This window comes from Eretmochelys imbricata, chromosome 5 (assembly GCF_965152235.1).
Source record: "Eretmochelys imbricata isolate rEreImb1 chromosome 5, rEreImb1.hap1, whole genome shotgun sequence".
NCBI classification, from domain to species: Eukaryota; Metazoa; Chordata; order Testudines; family Cheloniidae; genus Eretmochelys; species Eretmochelys imbricata.
The window spans coordinates 31,958,297-31,980,351 of NC_135576.1; positions in this window are offsets into that span (position 1 = coordinate 31,958,297).

Sequence of the window (22,055 nt, forward strand, 5' to 3'; positions counted from 1 at the left end):
TTGGTCAGGTGCCCACTTCCTTTTCTTTACCTGGGGGACTTTTAACCTTTTACAGGTAAAGCAAGCAGAGAACAGCTACCAAGAGGGATTTTACAGCTAACTGGCTGGCTGGGTGTCCATCAAAGGGAGCTATTCCCCACCACTTCATTTATCACACTTGCCTTGAAGATTTTAGTCTAAGGGCCAGATTTCAAAAGTTTTTTTAGGCACCTAAAGATGCAGATGGTCTTCTAGGAGATTTACAAAAGTGCCTAGGTGCTTAACACCATGAGAGAGAGGCACCTAGGCACTTTTGTAATCCAACAATAAAAGCTTATCTGAATCTTTAGGTGCCTAAAATACCTACACTCTCTCTCTCTCTCTCTCTCTCTGACCTCCCGCACCATAATAAACAAACAAACACATAAATAAAAGAACTATCAGTGAATTAAACTGCTTTCCCCTTTTCCTCCTGCAGGAATTTTTTTTCTTTTGTATAACTTTCTCAAGTCAGGGCTTTTGTTTGACCTTTCCCCCCCTTCTGTATGTGTGGTTTATGTTATAATTCAAATGCCATCCCAGATTTCATCTCAGCTGTCTAGTTTATTTTTTTTGAAGCAAGAAGTCCACCTTCTGTACCTGAAAATCTGCTCACCCACCATTACAAATTGCATTTAAAACTACTGATGTGGTACTACAATCAGCAATTTGCCTATATTTTTATGCATGTAGCCTGTCATCAATTTGTGTCTCCTACAGGCTTAGCAGTTTGGTGGGAAGAAGTATTTTTTTCTCTAGGTTTTTATTAGAACTCTGAGGAGCCCCTTGTCCTCCCTTGTAACTCTCCTCCCTCACTTTGACCAAGTCATGACAACATATCTTTGACAGGTTTCAGAGTAGCAGCCGTGTTAGTCTGTATTCACAAAAAGAAAAGGAGTACTTGTGGCACCTTAGTGACTAACCAATTTATTTGAGCATAAGCTTTCGTGAGCTACAGCTCACTTCATCAGTATGCATCCGATGAAGTGAGCTGTAGCTCACGAAAGCTTATGCTCAAATAAATTGGTTAGTCTCTAAGGTGCCACAAGTACTCCTTTTCTTTTAACATATCTTTGCACTTTTGTAACAGTAATCATTTCTATGATCTGTAATGTGTCCATCCCTCTAATATCTGGCTCTGGTTACAGACATTTAGAGATACACGAATACCCTGAAGGAAAAGGAACAAAGCTGCCATTCCCTGCCCTCAGATAAGACCAAACAGGGATTAAAATGAGATAACCAGGTATCAGTAGCTCAGACTCAATGGAACCTAGAAGTTGTTGATTATAACCAGGCATAGCAAGGCACTGTGAAAAACTCTCTTTATTTCACGTGTAGGGAGAACAAATTTGGAAATACCAATCCATATCAGTGATGGATACTCACTCGCATTTGGCATTGAGACCGGGCACTCTGCTCATTTGTATGAGTATACTGATTTGAAGTGACCCCTCCCAACGTCAGCAACCAGAGCTTCAACGTGCACAGGCAGAAATTGTGGAAAAACAACATCGTTTGCCTCATAACCTAAGTTGTGCAGAACGCAATGCCATCCACAGCCTCAGAAACAACCCTGACATTATAATCAAAAAGAAAAGGAGTACTTGTGGCACCTTAGAGACTAACAAATTTATCTGAGCATAAGCTTTCGTGGGCTACAGTATGCATCCGATGAAGTGAGCTGTAGCTCACAAAAGCTTATGCTCAAATAAATTTGTTAGTCTCTAAGGTGCCACAAGTACTCCTTTTCTTTTTGCGAATACAGACTAACACGGCTGCTAATCTGAAACCTGTCATTATAATCAAAGAGGCTGATAAAGGAGCTGCTGTTGTCATCATGAACAGGTCTGGCTACCAGACAACTCTCCAATACCAAATTCTACAGGCCACTTTCCTCAGATCCCACCGAGGAATACACTAAGAAACTGCACGTAGAAAATTTTGTAATGCAGAAAAAGCTATGAGCTTTCTGCTTCTCATGGGTTAGCACAATGCTACTGTGTCTGGGTTGCTTTGCAGGAAAATGTTTACATCTAGGTATGAGATTTAATGGGCATGTGCCAAGGGAAGCTACTTGAACTACATGCTAAGTTGCCAAGGAAACTAACAGGATGGACACCTGTGGCACAAGTTTTCCTAGGGCCTGGGGAGGAAGCATACATCAACAAAGGCTCTCTGCAAGGTGCATCATTTGGAATAGAATCAAAATCTCAGGCTCATCTGGTGAGTGGACTGAAGACCTCAGTGCTTAATTTAAGGTTCTCCCAGGCAGTGAATAGCAAGTCAGGCTTGCCTGCTGAGGCTACAATTGGCATAGCATCTCCTATTCCTAAGAAAGAGATGGGGGAGTAAGAGAACCTTAGTATCAAATTTTAGTTAGGTATCTGTGCACTGTATTTAAGTGTCGGTTCTCATAGTGTCTTGCCCCCCCCCCCCCTTTTTTTTTTTTGGTTGGTTGGTCTTTGAAGCTTTGTTCTATTTTCTCATTCTGTTTATTTTTGTTAGTCTAAGACTTTGTCAAAATTACTATTCTCTCTCTCCCCACCCCTTACTATGTGGAGCCTCTTTATGTAAAATATCATAGTAACATACTAAGGAGGAAGTACATTCTAATGTGGCTGCTTTCAGAGTATGCTACTCAGTGTTATCAACCAACTCCAGAGAGATGCTGAGCACCTGCTGAGTCTCTTACTTCAATGGGAGCTGCAGGTATTCAGTAACTCTTATGATTTGGTCCCATAAAAGGAATTGAACGTCAGCTCTGGAAGAGTTAGGCCCAAGATCCTTGAATATGGCCAAGGACTGCTTGACTTTAAGCCAGCTTTGTACACTCCCTCTCCTGCAATTGCCATACATTGAATCTGTCTCTCCCTTCCCTTCCCCGTGAATTAATTACAGCAGCTCAAAACTTCAGCCAACTGTCAATGGTCTCATTATGGGTGGGTTTTTTACCCACAAAAGCTTATGCCCAAATAAATCTGTTAGTCTTTAAGGTGCCACCGGACTCCCCATTGTTTTTGTGGATACAAATTAACATGGCTACCCCTCTGATACTTGGTCTCATTCTGGCAACCAGGGATCACCAGGGTGCAGCATTACCAACTCTTGTGGTTTTTTTGTGTTTGTTTTTTAATCACGAATCTCACAATATTGGTGTTTTTCTTCAAACCTCTGCTCCTGGAGGCATGTGACTAAGTGAGAATCACAGCCTTCCTTAACAAAAGCTTGAAAACATGACCTGGGTGTACCATAGTGGCCCAGAAACCAAACATGGCAAACAAAAGGAACCAAAACTCTGGTGTTTGACTTTAAAACCAGGAAATTTTAAAACAATCTCTTTATTTTGAAGGCCTGACTCGTTATTATTGAATGCTTGGGATTTGGTGATACTTTGAAGCCTTGACAATACTGCGTTTTGCACAACCTTACCCCAGCCCTACCCCAGCCCTGCTTTGGTCAGATACACCAGGTTTAGAACAAATTTGCACTGGTGATGCAACATAGTGCCCGGAAAGCAAGAGAGAATCTGGGCCTACATCTCTAACAAGGTTAATTTAATGTCATCAAACTTTTTTTACTTTACTCTATTGAAAGAACCATCAAATCGGTTGGCAGTACAAGGCAATCGGCTAAGGTTAAGGGTCACCATAATTAAAATTTTGAATGATCTATTTGAAAATGTTTCTCAACATTAGATTTTGTAATGCCTTTATTAAAACAAAAACACACCCCAAATACTAATTTTTGATCCTGAGCTTCAACGGATAGTGTCGCTTTAATTCTAATCCAATGATTATATTGTGCACCTCTAAGAGCTTTTTCTTTTCTGAAAGCAATTTACACAGTCATCTATAAATATACAGTTCATTGTCCCAGGAAAAGCAAACTCTTCAATTATTAAGTACTGTGAAGCTCCACAAAAGTACAGTAAATTATAACCCTCTAAGTTCCCTCTTTATTCCCACCCATTTAAAAAGTAGATTTGATGTCAGTTCAGATTTTTAATATTTCATTTCTATCTGAAGAAAACGAACGGTAAAGATAATGCTATTCGTTTAAGTAAAGTGGTAGGTGAAATTTAAGACACCAACACAGTATTGTCTGAAGTAAAATAATACTACCTGTAATCTTAATGTTTTAGCAGTTCGTAGAGCAAAAATACATCGATATGTAAAAAATTTGCTCATCCACCACTTTTAAGCTGCACTAAAAACTGCCTATCTGGTACTATAGTCAGCAGTTTACCTATATACTTATGCATGTAATTTTTCATCCATTTGTCTCTTTGGGATTTGGCAATGATTTCTTACAGTTATAGCATTCATTTCAAAACCTTTTTTTCCCCCACCCCTCTGATGCTCCTTGGTAATTGGCAGAGGAAGCAATGGGGGCCGAGGTATTATAAACTAACAGGTGGTATTTCAGCTGCTGTGAATATAATGAATGTTGGATTCGCTGCTGCAAAGTTAAACTACCCTTGTTATCCATTATCCCTCTCACTCTATGTGGAAGATCTGCCACTACTGCCAGACTTTTCAAGGAGGAAGGGCTTTTCAGACTCTGAGAATAAATGAGTAAATGATCTACAAATAGAATAATTTCAAACAAGGACTATGAAAATCTGAACTACTAAAATACTTAGCTTCATATTTTAAGATTTTTATGTAGCTCAGTCTGATTAGTGTTGCCAATCCCAAGAGTTCAAATATCAAGACACAGGACATTTATTATTTGAGTTTGACTCTGAAGCAAACATCCAATCCCTTTGGTTATTGTAAATAATACTCTTCAGTCAATTTCAATTAACATATCTTTTTATAACTTGGGCTAGATTAATTCATCATCTGAGTAAGGGAGAAATATATGTTTATTATGGTCAGGACTTTAAGGGGCTGCCTTGGTCCTCAGACAATTTGGGATTCTTTATGGTTTCCAGCTGTTTCAGGGTTGTTCTATTTCATTGGAGATTATTCTATTTGTAGAATCTATTCTATTTCTGTTTGTAGATCAATTATGGGTAAAAATGGGTAAGAGGTCTGCTATTTTTGGTACAGAGTCTAAAATGTTATGTTATTCCCATTACTTATAGTCAATAACTGTATATCAAGAGAGGGGCATAAGGATATTAGAAGTGAAGAAAGAATCTGCATAGGAGAAGATGAGGTTTAATTATGGAGAATTTTTGCATGTTAAAACTGGGGGTAGGGTGACAACAAAAAAACCTGTTACATACTTACTATAACCCTAATCACTTTCCTTGTATGTTGCATCCCTTTTGCCCACACCCTTCATTTGTCAGCTTAGGGTATGTCTATACTGGCAGAGTTACAGCATTGGCAGTTACAGCATCGCTCAGAGAGTGCTGAAGGGAAACCCCTGTTGTGTGTTCACACTGTCAGCTGCCTGCGCAATAGTGTGTTCACACTTGCGGCACTTGTAGCGGTATTCGGAGTGGTGCACCCTGGGCAGCTATCCCACAGGGCATCTCTTCCTCTTCTGCCACTGAGAGTTGTGGGAAGGCAGAGGGGATCGTGGGGCATCCTGGGTCCTGTCCCAATGCCCCGTGATTCATTGCTTTGCATCCCAGCAATCCCTGTGCTTCTGTCTGCATTTGGCATCATCTTTCAACAGTTTGTGTACTGCGCGTTCTGCCTCTTCAGTCTGCAGGAATAGATCCCACACTGTTGGCCAATAAGCTGCTTGCTCTCACTAACATGTCACAAGTGGCAATGGAGTTATTCCTTAAACTACAAAGGCAAGAAGAGTTTGTCATTGATCTCGCCACATCTAGTAGCTACAACACGAGATTGCTTGTGACATTCACAGAGGTGCTGACCACAGTGGAATGCCACTTTTGGGCTCGGGATACAAGCACTGAGTGGTGGGATCACATCATCATGCATGTCTGGGATGACGAGCAGTGGCTGCAGAACTTTTGGATGAGGAAAACCACATTCATGGGACTGTGTGGTGAACTCGCCCCAGCCCTGCGGGGCAAAGACACGAGAATGAGAGCTGCCCTGCTGTTGGAGAAGCACATGGCGATTGCACTGTGGAAGCTGGCTGTTCCAGACTGCTACCAATCGGTCTCTAACCAGTTTAGAGTGGGAAAGTCAATAATTGGACTCGTGTTGACAGAAGTGTGTAGGGCCATTAATCGCATCCTGCTCTGAAAGACCATGACTTTGGGCAACGTGCATGACATTGTGGATAGCTTTCAGAGTAGCAGCCGTGTTAGTCTGTATCCGCAAAAAGAACAGGAGTACTTGTGGCACCTCAGAGACTAAAACATTTATTAGCGCATAAGCTTTCATGGGCTACAGCCCACTTCATCGGATGCATAGAATGGAACATATAGTAAGAAGATATATATATATATATACAGATAAGTTGACAGTTGCCATACAAACTGTGAGAGGCTAATTAGTTAAGATGAGCTATTATTAGCAGGAGAAAAAAAAAACTTTTGTACTGATAATCAAGATGGCCCATTTAGACAATTGACAAGAAGGTGTGAGGATACTTAACTTAGGGAAATAGATTCAATATGTGTAATGACCCAGCCACTCCCAGTCTCTATTCAAACCCAAGTTAATGGTATCTAGTTTGCATATTAATTCAAGCTCAGCAGTTTCTCGTTGGAGTCTGGTTTTGAAGCTTTTCTGTTGCAAAATTGCCACCCTTAAATCTTTTACTGAGTGGTCAGAGAGGTTGAAGTATTCTCCTACCGGTTTTTGAATGTTATGATTCCTGATGTCAGATTTGTGTCCATTTATTCTTTTGCGTAAAGACTGTCCGGTTTGACCAATGTACATAGCAGAGGGGCATTGCTGGCACATGATGGCATATATCACATTGGTAGATGAGCAGGTGAACGAGCCCCTGATGGCATGGCTAATGTGATTAGGTACTATGATGGTGTCATTTGAATAAATATGTGGACAGAGTTGGCATCGGGCTTTGTTGCAAGGATAGGTTCCTGGGTTAGTGTTTTTTCTGTGTGGTGTGTGGTTGTTGGAGAGTATTTGCTTCAGGTTGGGGGGCTGTCTGTAAGCAAGGACTGGTCTGTCTCCCAAGATCTGTGAGAGTGAGGGATCATTTTTCAGGATAGGTTGTAAATCTTTGAAGATGCACAAGCGGTTCAACAACAGGCTGAACAAGTGCAGAATGGCTGTTGAGTGTGCTTTTGGATGATTAAAGGCCCGCTGGTGCTGCCTATATGGGAGGCTGGACTTGGCTGATGACAATATTCCTATGCTTATAGCCGCGTGCTGTATGCTCCATAATATTTGTGAAGGGAAGGGTGAAAGCTTCACTCAGGGCTGGACTGCTGAGGCTCAGTGCCTGGAGGCTGAATTTGAACAGCCAGAGACCAGGGCTATTAGAGGGGCACAGCACAGGATCATAAGAATCAGGGATGCCTTGAGGCAGCAATTTGAAGCTGAAAGCCACTAATATTTGTTGCTATGTTTGGGCGTGCAGTGCTTTTAATGCTAGGAGGTGGTTGTGATTGGTGCAGATGATGCACTATGAAGGTGTAAGAAAATTGCCTGTTGCTTTGCAGGTCTCTGTTTGCTTTCAATAATAGAATAAAGATTGCTTTCAAACCAAAACAATTATTTTATTAAAAAACAACACCTGGACGAGAGACACAAACAAAAAAACACATCAGCACTGAGGGGGGGATGGGGGAAGGCAGGGTGTCAGGAGGAAGTGGGGTCCCAGGACGGTTAAAGATTTGTGTATGTCCAGATTTCATATCCAACCTTTTCCTTTGGAGTTCAGTGCAGTGGGTACTGTACTTCAGCAGGGCTAAACTGCAGAGGGATGGGTGTTGAGTGTAGTGGGTACTGGGAGTCCGCAGGGCTGGACTGTGATGGGGCAGGAGTGGAATGTGGTGGGTACAGACTGGAGCCAGGAGGTTGATAACAGTGTGTTGGCGGTGTCTGGGAGGCACATGGGAAAGAGTTTTGTGACAGCAGCTGCAGGCGAGGGTGGGCACGGAGCTACTCGGTTTGCAATGCTAGTAGTGCCTGGAGCATGTCCACTTGGCGCTCCATAACATTTAAGAGCCCCTCCATGGCTTCATTCTAGAGTGCCACGTTCTCCTTTCAGTCCCTCTTCTCGCTGTCCCACCACTCCTTCAATTCTTGTTTTTCGGCCATGGAGTGCATCATGACATCATGCAGAAAGTCCTCTTTAGTTCTTCGTGGCCACTTTCTAATTCTGAGCAGCCATTCAGCTGGCGATAACAAAGACGGAGGCTGGGCTCCCAAGGTCATACCTGTGAAGCCGAATTGCAACGTTTTCCCAAAGCAGTAGTGTTTGTAGCAGACAGACCACTGATTCAGTGATTTAAAACACAGCCACTATTCACATACCTATCACTAACTGGCTGAGCCCAGGCAAGCAGACATGAGCCACAAGACCTGCAAAATGGTGAGTAACCGCAGGGGCAGGAGAAATGAGTGTTCCAGGACCATACTGTACATTGGACACATGGCTGTTAGGGAGAGCCAGCACTGTGGGGGGGGCCTTATCATTACCGTCCTCACATTTTCCACAAACTGTGTTCATTATGGAAGATATCTCACTGTTGAGGGTGAGCAGGGAATCAAGGAAGGGTCTTCTGCAAGACTGCAGCTTCTGCCCTGGCCCTTATGTAGCTCGCCTGTGTGCAGCAATGGTCCCTCCACCCTGTGATGGCAGAGTGGTGTGGGAAAGTTACCCTTAATGGGGCAAGAAACAAACAGCTCTTCCAAAGAACATGCAGCAGTGGATTGCCCAGTATCTCCATGAGAGTTTTATTGAGATCTCTGAGGCATATTCCCATGAAGAGGGGGAGTCAATCAACACCCTGTTCCACCGCTCAGACTAGGCATGTGGGGTGGTACACGCATCATACAGACAAAAGCCTGCTTTCTGCAACCCTCCTCCCCACAACAACTCGCTTCAGCGATTCCCAAAATCAGAGCCACTTACCAGGGGCCTCCTCTCCTGTTTGCACTTCTCCAAGCTCCAACAGCTGTGACTGGCTAGTCTCCTCTGAGGTAGAGAAGAACTCTTGGCTGCATGCATCTCTGACCTCCGAGTCGTCCTCTGCCTCTGGGTCCCCCTTCCCATCCACATCCTCATCCAAGTTTTCCTTCTCCTGGCTCTGTCCACTCTCAACTGGCACACGAGCCACCGAAGTATCCACTGGGGCCTTTGCAGTGGAGGTGGGGTCGCCCCCGAGTATCACGTCCAGCTCTTTGTAGAACCGGCAGCTCGTGGGTGCAGCACAGGAACAGCAGTCTGCCTCCCACGCCTTGTGGTAGGCATTCCGCAGCTCCTTCACTTTGACCCTGCACTGCAGTCATGGCCCCTTTCTGTCATGCATCGTGAAACCTGTCCGTAAGTAGTATAATTCCTACAGTTGGAGCGCAGCTGGGACTGCACAGCCTCTTCTCCCCAAATGCTGATGAGGTCCAGCAGCTCGACATTGCTCCAAGCAGGGAATCAGCTGGTGCATGGAGCAGGCACGGCCACCTGGAAAGATGCGCTGACACCACTGCCCATGTCACCAAGCAAACAGGAAGGCGACATTCAAAATTCGTAAGGAATTCAAGGGGTGGGACTCATGGTTGGTCACCTGAGGTCAGGGCAGTAGAGTTCAAACCGATGACCAGAGAGGTGAGAACAGGCATTGTGGGACACCTCCCGGAGGCCAATAGCAGCGCTGTAATTGACCAGGATGTACACACTGGCACCGTGCGCTGAAGCCCCGGTGCAGAAAAGTTTTACACCTCTTGTCAGGGTGGTTTATTACAGCGATGCAACTGCGCAGTTTCTCCCACACTAAGTAGTTTGGCAGTGTGTACACCTCGGGAGTTACAACGCAGAAAGTTGCTTTACTGCACAGAAACTTGCCAGTGTAGACAAGGCCTTAGATTATATACTCTTTGGTTAGGTCTACTGCTTCCTATGTGCTTAGCACACAATGTAGACTGCTATTGCAATCTACATAATTACTAACACATCATTTTCTTTTGCTAATTTGGAATGTGTAATATTTCCCCCTGGCACACATTGTTAAATACATTCTAAAATTAACAATAGTGCTACACAGTGAGGAGTATTATCCTGCACTCCATGTCCAGCAAAAGCTACTCTTGATGTTTTGCTAAATGTGTACTTCACAATTGTATTCAAACTTTGTATCTAACTTCTGGCCTGCTCACAACAGTGTTTAAGTTGCTTCAGTTGAGCAACTTCCATAGGAGGCCATGATCAGAAAACAGTGCAACCTAAAGGTAAAGTATGGGTGGTCACATGCTAACAAGAAGTTGATAGCTTACACAGAATGTTTTTCCTCAGGCTTTGCTTAAACTACATGTAGTCACTTCAGCTTCAAAAACAAAGGATTGATATTTATCTTCCTTTTGTACTCTCAAAACAAAACAAGTCGCTTCTAAGAAAAGGAAAAAGAAGCACTACAAAGCAGTGCTTAAATTGTAATATAAGAGGTGCTGGGGTTCAAGCAATTAGGTGCCGGCACTCAAGTAATTTATTTACATTCATAACTGATGCAGCAAACCCAGAGGTGCTGGGGCTATGAATTGCCAAGTCTACAGATGCTGGTGCTCAGTCAGTTGGATATGAAAAAATACTCAATATAAATATATCCTAAAATGACCATTAATAGGGGGCATGGATCAGTGTTCATGTTGCACTCCCTGTCAGTACCTCGCCGAAGCCAGGGAAGCTAATGATCCTACCAGCAGACCAAATTCGGCTATGAATCCTGGTCACGTGTCACCTGAGGCATGTTGTGCATATGCTAAGAAGAAGACCCTTAATCACAGGATATATAAAAGTATAGCTTGATTGGATCACTCAATTAATTTGGTGAAAAATATTTATAATTACCACAAGAATCATCTACATTCATAGAAAGATATACTCTGAACAATACTTATGGAAGTCCACACTATACTTGAGTAAGGATAGCTGGCAAGGCAGTGTACTACAAATGGAGAGATTTGGTTAACCAAATCAGTCATAGAGCCAGATTTGGCCCAGGGACTTTATAAAAGAGAAAGTCACAGTCCTTTCCCTTCTTTGGCAGTCCTTGCTGTGCTGTGACTAATTTGGGGCCTTCTGCAAATTAGTTCTTACTCATGCATAGTGTCCTGTTGAAGACAATGAGACCATTTGTGTGAGTAAGAGAGTGTGCAGGATTGGGCCCTTAAATGGCAATCTCTTATTTGGTCCTGATCCTGCAATCTTTACTTGTGTGGATATTCCCTTACTCAGACAAGTCAATACTCAAAGTTCACACTTTTATAGATAGAGTAAAAAAACACTAATTTAAGTCTTTATGCAGAATATCTTGTTCACTTTCTGATTCTGATGGAAAGGTCATATTGCTGAAGTTCTTTGCACAAGTGTTAAGGAGCACTGCCTTGGCAGACTGCGAGGAGTAGGTAGCAAAGAGATTAGAGCTGTGACGGCAGATATTGAAAGGAACCTAGAGACACCTTCAGTCCACCAAGGAGAGGAGGAAATGTCCAGTATACCGCCCCCCACAAAGACACTTGTGGCCTGTCAGAATGGGGGAGAGTCTGTTTTCAGCCAGTCAATGAAAGGACTGCTTGCAGAAGTTTAGGCAAGAAATCAGATCAGGGAGTTGGGGGAATGAGGTTGTCTTCAGCAGCCTGAAGAGACTCTCACCCTTCACTCATTCTGGCTCAGTCTGCTGGCCCTTAAAGTTAGGCATCCCCAAGAGCATGGACTGCTGTAATAAATCTGTGGCCCCTCCATGTTTTCCTATAGTTATTACTGTGCTGCACACTTGGAATTCTTTGGCATCTGTGGGTCTACAATTCAGATTCCCCTTGTACAAGCACAGTCCTTACCACTGTAGCTAAAGAACTAGCTCTTGTAGATTTTGGAAGTACCAGGCCTGTGACACACTTCTGAACAGTTCTAATTATATACAGTTAGAGGATAGTAGGACACATCCTTCTGCCCCCTTTCTGAAGATAGCTGTATGTTTTATGTATTTTATGCCGTGATATCAAATACAATAGAAGTGCCTGGTGTGCTATGGTATTGTTTAACTTGCAAAGTTCTCTTGCATTTAAAATCCTTTTTATACTTTGTACTATATATTTAAGATCCCTAAAATATGACATGTTAAGACAAACACTAGAATCAAATGAGATTTTTTTCTGTTATTTCTGGATGTGTAACAGGCAACAAAGTCCTATAGTTATGTGCAATCTGTAGACTTTGCTGTGTCCGTGTATTCAGAACACTTACTTTTGCTTTGTTACAGAGAAAAGGCTTCCATGGCCCATGAAACAAATTATTTTTTAAATTAATCAGAATAAGCTTGATTCCAATATATTGGTAACAACTGGAAGAGACACTTATAATTTAAGTATATTAAAATGTTCAAAGCTGCACAGATTCACAAACAGAATACATAAAACTATATTGATGTCCAGATTTGTTAGCTTCTAAACAATTAGAAACATTACATTTATCTCTTAAAAGATATTAAAAATCTCTTTCTCTCTCTCTCTCTCATATACATACATATCGTAAAATATTTGATGGGCCATATGGTACTAAAGGAAATATAGACTTCTGTGATCTATATCTATCTATCTATAGATAGATATATAAAAATATATATATAGATTTCTGTGATATAGATTTCTGAAATTAGGATCAGATATATGAGTAAGCATGTTTTTCCCGTGTATTGGTTTTCTTCATCACTTACATTTGTTGTTCAAAAACAATTCACAGAGTAATGTTCTACCATGTTTAAAGAAGTAAGACTAAAGGCGTAGTCCTGCAACCCTTATTTGTGCAAGTAATCCTCCATGTCATAGGATGAAAACTCACTTCAGCCTAGTGTATTTGGAGTTGATGCAAGTTGGGAAGTAACATTTATCTCCCAGGGGAAAGGGTATGAGCTACCATAGAACCTACGATAGCAGCTGCATCCCTCACAGCCAGTTACTTGGGGTACTTGGACCATTGAATCTTCGGAATTGTGAATCCACAGGCTTGCTGTCAGCCCACCCCCAAAGTGGCTGTAACAGCAGTGATCTTTCTTCTTTAAGGGGGTAAGGGTCAGCCAGCCTGACCATGGCATGCCCTGTCAGGTTTTAGGAGTTTTGATGTACACAAGAACTTCGGAAATGGCAGAGGCATATACTAGGAGAGAGGAAGTGGATCTGTGGGAATAATTAGTGGTTGAGGAAAAATCTGTGCTACTGTTCCTTGAAGGGTCTGAGACCTGGAGCCCAGTAGGACAAAGTTCCCCTCTTTCCCAGCCAAATAGGAGAAGCCCTGGGAAGGAGAGCAGTGCATGTGCTAACTCTTCCCTAATAACAAAGACTCAAGCGGGAGGAGGTGTGCTGACCCCTCCCAGCCTAGGGATGAAAGAACTGAGTGGAAATGGGCCTGCTGGGAGAAGCTGGCTGCTGACTGAAGCTGGCTTGAATTAAACCCAGCTCCAGAGGGAGGGCTGGGGGATTTCTGATCCAAGGAGAGGAAGCCTACCTGCACTATTATACAAACCCCAAAAGGAGAAGTGTCAGACTCCTGAACTTAAGTGAGGAAGCCTGTTTGAATTAACACCTGGACCCTAGAAGAAGGTGTGGACTGGAGGGGTAAAGTTTTGTATTTGTAAAAAAGTTAATAAATAAGACCCCACAAAGGGGATCTTGTTCTCAGTACTTTAGTCTGGAGCAAATTATTGCAAGAACCAAGGAGCTGTGGGCAGTATGTCTGCAGGACCATCCTGTGCGTCAAAGAGGGGTGGTTGGAGACAGAACCCTGCTACAGTGGTCTTTATGGGGCCAGCATGGAGACCATTTCCTGGCACCTTTGCAGGGCCACACAGCTGGCTGACCCTGCAAGGCAACCCAAGATTGTGAAGCCACTCACTAACACCTGCCCTCAGTGTGAGAAACCTTGTTTGTACCTGCTAGGGATCAGCTCCCTGACACTCCCAGCCACAGGCAACACAAGCACACCCATCTCCGCAGTCCGCTGACAGAAATTCTGGGCCTCAGAGCTGTGGGGCGGGGCCTGGGGCACAAGTGACAAATCTGTCACTTCTGGGACTGCCCGTTACTCCTAGGCATGTGCAACCACTCCGGGCCCCGCACTTTGGAGGGTTCCGTGGGCTGGCACGATTGGCTAGCGCGGTCACGCGTGTGCCTAGGAGACCTGTGGCCTGCCCGGGTGATTTAAAAAGGCCCGGAGCTCCTGGCCTCTGCAGCAGCATTGGCTTTTAAATCGCCTGGGCTCCTGGGCAATTGCCCCCTTTGCCCCCCCGCCCCGTCTGTGGACCTGCATCTATGCCCAAGCAGGCTCCGCTGTCCCTCCAGGCTAGCAACAGGCACACTCCAGCCTCCAGGCATCCCCCTGTGGTGTCCAGCATCAGTTTCCCTGGACGCTCTCAGAATTACCAGCTCCTCTGTTCCAAAAGGAGCAGTGCACCATACACAGCTTACTAGTTACACTTAGAACACAACTCCACTTAACACAAAGCACTTAGATTTGTTTATAGAGAAAAGCAAGTGTAAGTTTATTTAACAAAGAACTGAGATTCATATGCTAGCAAACAGAAATATAGGAAACAAAGGGTTGCATTCAAAATGAAACCATAATGCACATTCTATAGCTGAAACTCAACAAGAAGCTATCTTGTCTAATAAGATGCTGTTTACCCAAAAGTCCTTCTCTGTGTTTTTTAACCAGGATGGCTGAGGCTCTACTTTCAAGAGACAAAGGCCACTGGCAGCTTATTTGCCCCCAGGAAGGATTGCACGGTGTATTTTTGCACCCCCTAGAGATTAGATCAGTTCTCTGTTGTCAGCTGCAAAGGAGGGTGTCCCCTTCCCACACTGTTTACTGTTAATTTTCCTTCTGAAGTCACCACAAACTCTTTATTAGCACTTGACTCAATATGCCAATAGACTTTTATTGTAAGACACACAATACACAATGGTCAGCTAGGGAGATAAGTTACTCCGACCTCCTGTCTGTGAAATCTGTCTCAACCTGCAATTCACTACAAGGCCTTGAGAACGTAATTTACAAACTCTCTCTCTCTCTCTCTCTGTATGTGTGTATATGTGTGTGTATATATAAATAAATCTCCTTGCATATTATCTGCACCTGTTTTGCAAAGATTGTGAAGACCAGTGTGACACAGGCTTTCAGTAGAAACCATGCATGATCGCTTTTAACTAGAATGTCAATACCAGACCAAGGGGATTCCTGTAAGCCCTAGGCCCTTCTGTCTTTATTCAGGCCTAATTAGACTGGGACTGGATCGGTCACTACAAAAAGTAATTTTCCCTCTGCTGACACTCACACCTTCTTGTCAACTGTTGGAAATGGGTGACGTCCACCTTTATTGCATTGGCCTTGTTAGCACTACAAAAGTAATTTTCCCTCTCTTGATATTCACCCCTTCTTGTTAACTGTTGAGAATAGGCCACTTCCACCTTAATTGAACTGGACTCGTTAGCAGTGACTCCCCACTTGGTAAGGCAACTCCATCTTTTCACGTGCTGTGATATATATATACTGTTTACTGTATTTTTCACTCCATGCATCTGATGAAGCGATTTTTAGCCCACAAAAGCTTATGCCTGAATAAATGTGTTAGTCTCTACACTAAAAACTCCTCGTTGTTTTTAGTGTAAATCAGGAGTAACTTCACTGTAGTCAGTGTAAGAGAAAGCATAATCAGGTGGTAGGACTTTGTGTAGTCTTCAGAATAGCTAGAAACTATAGCCACATTCAAACAGGAAAAAATCAAGCATACGATGATTAGGTGCTTTGTAGTGCTGGGCAAAATAATTTTAATCACTAATAGCTAATTTGGCACTCTTCCTGTTCCAAATTATCCTTGAAGAGATATGAGCCAGATTTCTAACTCTACTCAATCAACACTGGATGCAGCTTTGGGGTAGGGGGCATAAAGACTCTACTGGCAGTTCCTTAGTTATGTCACTGACTTGATGCCAGCCTGCTCCCTATCATAGTTTAGAGAAACCTCAAGACTGCTTTGAACTATGCCAGGCAAAAACAGCTATCAGGGACTGTTCTGCCAGCCCTGAATTTCTGAAGAGCAGGGAAACTCACTCCACCTGTACCCATTGTTCCTGGCCTTGTTTCCTACACTTCTACATCACCTAAGGATTCCCCAATGCCAAGAAAATCCTCAGCTGGTTGAATCCATCAGGTTTTCTAGCCCCTTTTCTTTACTGGACAGGTGCAAATGGGTCACAACATGTTGGAGTCTGATTTTTATGAATGTATGTGTTATGTTGCATGTCATTGTTTAACTACTTTGGGAACATATTTGAGGCAGTGGGTTGCTTGCAAATTAATCGCTTCAACCATATATCTGACTATTTCCTCATGAAGTGTGATTGGTCAGCTGTGTCACATGTTATTATATCGGCCCCCTGATTGTATGACCGACTGTATAAATAGGCGGTCAAACATTTCTGCCTCAAATGTAAATATATTGATATGGTTGCATATGGGTATTACCCAGAAAACAGCCATTCCCTAATATTTTTTTTGTGAACAAGCAAGTAAAAGGGGTGGGAATGTTGCCAAACTGAAAAAGATTTTCAAGTGTGTTCATGAAAAATTTTTCACACTATTTATCCAGCTCTTATATTGTAACTGAGTTTACCCAAATGCATAAGTCAGTTCCCTGAGTATTTTAGGAGTCTATCCAGCTACATTTCTCTTTAAACGTTCCCTTGTCAGTATACAATGTTGTGCCAAGAGCTATATCTGTGTAGTTTAGAGAATTTAGATAATTATGTAGGAGGATGGAAAATTAATTTAATAAAAAATAAAATAGGGTTTATATTACTGAACAGTCTGTTGGTGCATAGCAAATATCACCAAGGCATAATGACTGAAATAAATCTTCTTATGTAACGTTTTATCACTGCTCTGCACACCATAACCTAAACTATAATAAACAGCATCTCTGTAAAACCAAAATAGTTTAAGGACAATGACTGACAGATTAATAATTGACTTAGGAGAACAGCAGATATATAAAGAAAAGCTATCAACTTCCACTCAAAGCAAGCATTTATTTTCCAAACATTCATATGTGCAAAGATTAGGTGTGACCGTGCAGTTTGCATCATTTTGGTGATAATGATTCATCAAATCTAAAACACAGCTTTAAATATCTACTCCATTTTTAAACAAGGAATCTGTAAAAAATGTCCTGGTTTTCAATGGTGACTTCTTGAGATATAGATATATAATCTCCCATTCCAGATTTGTCTATCATTGATTAGAGTTAGTTTGTTAATACTATTATAAATATTTGTCATATACTGAATAGAGCAGAATTTGGTTTTGTAATACAAGATCCACAGTGTTAGATACACTAAAATCCATGTGAAACCACCTCATAATTCATAGGCCATCACACCAATTAATTATGAACATGCACCATTTGTACTGATGGGTCTGGTGTGAGGTCAGGGAATACAAGATTCAACCAAAACAGATGGCGGCTCCAGCAGGATTTGCAAAATAAGTAATTCAGGTGGTGACCACTCAGTTTCATTTAAGACAAAAAGAGGCGCTGCTCCTAGTGACAGTGGCATTTGGGAAGAGAGGAAGAACAGAGAAAGATATGGAAGAGCTTGAAAATGCATCAAATCCAGGTACGTATAAAATCAACAAGACAAATTTTCTAATTTCTGTGAAAGTTTATAATTCTTTCGTAGGATTCTAGTGATTACCCAAACCTCTCAAGCATCAGTCTTGGTTTTATTGCACTGCCAGAACTCCTTGATAGAATTATAACTTCTGAATATATGATAAGGACTGAGAAACGAGGAAGATAGCTCTTATTGTGGTAAGGCAAAGGAATAGTGTGGTGCTTAGATGTTGCTTATAATTATTAGAATTGGGAGCACTGGCTGTTGGGAGTCTGAAAGGACAGGAAACAGGAAGGAGCAGGGAGGAGTTGAGAGGCTGAGAGACAGCTACAGAGGGTGCAGCAGCAGCTTGGTAAAGAGGTTTCCACTTTGAAAATAAAGTCCCGTTGAAGCTTGTTAGTACCTTGCCTGGTTGATACAACAAATAGGTGACAGGAGAGCATCTTTGCCAGGTACTTAAGGTGTGACCTTGGGCTTGCCACATAGGGTCCTGCCTTGTGTATTGTAGAGTAACTTCTGCACCGTCAATATGAGCACCACAAAGAAGTCAGACATCATCTTGACTTTCAAAGGCTGTCTATACATCTTGTGGCCTTTCTCCTTGAGCAAAAGTTTATGCCCACAAATCAAACAGTTTAGCATCTAAGAGCTAATATTTAAACCCAGAATGAACCCACTCTTTTTTGGGGGGATGGCAAGAAATTCAATTTACATCTCCAAACAAGAAGGCTGGTCTTATCCCAGCTAAATATCTACCCCAAAATGAGTCTCTCTGAATTTGGAACATAATATAGTACATTATAGTTCAGAAGACAAATCAAAAATGTAATGGTTATAAATTCACTTTCTGCTCATTGATATTCCAAGAGCAGATCAAGATTTTTCCTGAATTTATTCCTTTTTCAAAATTATTCAATTACTTTTTTGTAATTTCATGGAATATTTATTATTCAAGCTGTGTTGGTTAGTTGTGGTTAGTCAGAAGTCACATGATTGTTTCTAACCCCTGATTGGTAAAGAATCCAAGAATTTCTGGTTCAAAATCTCAAAATCCACCTGGCCCAACTTGATTATCATACACATTGTAAGGAGAGTGATCACTTTAGATAAGCTATTACCAGCAGGAGAGTGGGGTGGGAGGAGGTATTTTTTCATGCTTTGTGTGTATACAAAAAGATCTTCTACACTTTCCACAGTATGCATACGATGAAGTGAGCTGTAGCTCACGAAAGCTTATGCTCAAATAAATTGGTTAGTCTCTAAGGTGCCACAAGTACTCCTTTTCTTTTTAAAAATCAAAGTGACTATTCACGTTTTGCACTAGTTACTCAACTCTGTCATACAACATGTTTTTACCTAATCTATCTTTTTCATCTGTAGCAGCACTCAGATAAGAGTCTTGAAGTATGTTGTAGTCATCAATAAGGTAGTCTAAAGCAAGGCTAAACAAATACATTTTTAAAATAGACTTGACCATTTCTAGGGCTATGGGGCTATTTGACACACAATATATGTTACAGTATAAAGCATCACACAGGAAGCTTGAATGATGAGGTTTACTAAAAGCTTTGGCTGAAGAAAGTACAGTGTTTGGTTAAGTTCTGATTGCCTTGAAGATTGAGAACATAAATAAATCTTACTTAATTTTCGCAGTATTATGGCTATGAGAGATTGCAAAAACCTGTCTGGCAGGAAAGTAGCACTCTTTCAAAGCAGAACAAACAAACAAACAAAAAAAACATGTGAGCTCTCAAAGTTGAGAAATTTTGCTGGCTTTGGATTAACTTCTGTACCACCAGCACAATAAATGTTCTGTAAATTTACAGCAAGAAAGAGCTTTTTCTTGTAACTAGTTCGCATTTTCCTTTGCATTTGCTTTATAAACATTGAGGGTCATTCAGTTTTCTTTCATTAGTTCCTCCCCCTTCAAAAGCACACTACTAAACTGCTCAAGAGAGTTAAGACCAAAGGAGACTGTGAAGAACAAATGGCAAATGAAATTTAATGTGGATAAATGTAAAGTAATGCACACTGGAAAAAAATAACCCCAACTATACATACCATATGATGGGGGCTAATTTAGCTACAAATAATCAGGAAAGAGATCTTGGAGTCAAAGTGGATAGTTCTCTGAAGACATCCACACAGTGTGCGGCGGCAGTCAAAAAAGCAAACTGGAAGTTAGGAATCAATAAAAAAGGGATAGAGAATAAGACAGAGAATATCTTATTGTCCTTATATAAATCCATGGTTCGCCCACATCTTGAATACTGCATACAGATGTGGTCTCCTCATCTCAAAAAAGATATACTGGCATTAGAAAAGGTTCAGAGAGGGGCAAGGGGTTTGGAACGGGTCCCATATGAGGAGAGATTAAAAGGGCTAGGACTTTTCATCTTGGAAAAAAGGAGACTAAGGGGGAATATGATATAGGTATATAAAATCATAAGTGGTGTGGAGAAAGTGAATAAGGAAAAGTTATTTACTTGTTCCCATAATATAAGAACTAGGGGCCACCAAATGAAATTAATGGGCAGCAGGTTTAAAACAAATAAAAGGAAGTTCTTCTTCACACAGTGCACAGTCAACCTGTGGAACTCCTTGCCTGAGGAGGTTGTGAAGGCTAGGGCTATAGCAGGGTTTAAAAGAAAACCTCCATGAATTTATCTAGTTAAGTCCATTAACGGCTATTGGCCAGGATAGGAAAGAATGGTGTCCCTAGCCTCTGTTTGTCAGAGGGTGGAGAGAGATCACTTGATCATTACCTGTTAGCTTCACTCCCTCTGGGGCACCTGGCATTGGCCACTGTTGGCAGACAGGATACTGGGCTGGATGGACCTCTGGTCTGACCCAGTATGGCCATTCTTATGTTCTTATGTTCACTGTTCTAATCATTGCTGTCCCTGTTTTATGGAGTGGTACTAGTTCCTCCATGTGAAGGTTGAACCCTATTTTTAATGTGATTTTAAAACCACTCCCTAACTTAATGAAAACAAAAGCCATCCACCTGAAATATCATAGGTGTGATCTAGAGTACATCATCTGAAGGGTTTAAAAGTGAAATGAACTCGCTTCTTCAAACATTCTCCTTTTTTTGGTTCATCTTAATTCCATATTGGGCTTGGCCTAGGAACTACAAATTTGTTTCTCCTTGGTTCTGGCAAGGACTGGTATCTTTGACTTGTTTAGAGTCTGTGGAATTGTTTAGTTTTTAATAGTGTTTTCCATGTGCTGTGCATTATGGACACAATAAAACTTATAAACTCAGCATGGGCCTGATGTAGATGGTTAACTAGCCATAATGGGGGGAAGTCGCTCTGAAGCACACAGAAATGTCCTGTAATTTATGAATACTGTATGTGACATGCTTATTGGAATAGTCACTGTATGGCTTTATTGGATCATTGAGGTGATTATTGTATACATATGCTGGTTTAGTTTAATATCAGGTGGATGGGAAATAAGCAGGACAGCCAAATAATGATGCCAAATAAAACACTTCCTGGTAGATCCTTTAAGGGTTAAGAGACAATGCCTGAGCTACTAACTGTGAAGAACCCACTTCCTTGGCTTCAGCCCAGTTACTCAGCTGTTTTGCCAAGAATGGGAAAGAACAGACCAAAAAGGACTGTAAATAGTTTAAAACTCTTTCTATCCAGGGGTAGGGAGCTGTTCACAGAGAACAGACAAATACAGGCATCGATGAAGAGATGAAGAAGTTAGGCCTGCCTGTGCATCTAGGTAATTGTGATCTTTGGGTAAGAGAGACCTGCATGGAGCCCTTGTTTTGTTTTAGGATCATGGGATTCCATCCCAAGAAAGGTAGAGGCATGGAGCCTAACATTTGAGGGGGTGCACTCAGAGAGACCAGAATGGGGTTCAGAGGTGCAGCTAGCTGTGTAGCCATAACAAAACCACACAGGGGCACGTTGCAGGAGTGGAAGATAAAGAACCACATGGAGCAAAGAGCAGTCTGGGAAAGAAAGAGGCTAATCTAGCAGTCTTGAATCTGTTCCCCAAATTAATCCAATAAATCTACTGTACATATCTAGCATGCAGGTCTCTATGATGGGTAGACAGGTGGAATAGAGAGCGCTCTGTGAGAGGGAGAGGTGTAGAAGGGAGGAAGCCACCGGGGCTCACTGGGGAACTATCCTTGTATAGCTGCAAACTCCACAGGGACTGCATTCATTGAACAATTCTTAACTGTTTCATAAAAAAAAAAATTATAGTTCAGGCTAGGTTTGTAAATATCTATTGATTACTTAAGAAGAAAATCTCTTGAATGAGCAGTTAGGCTGGAAATTCAAA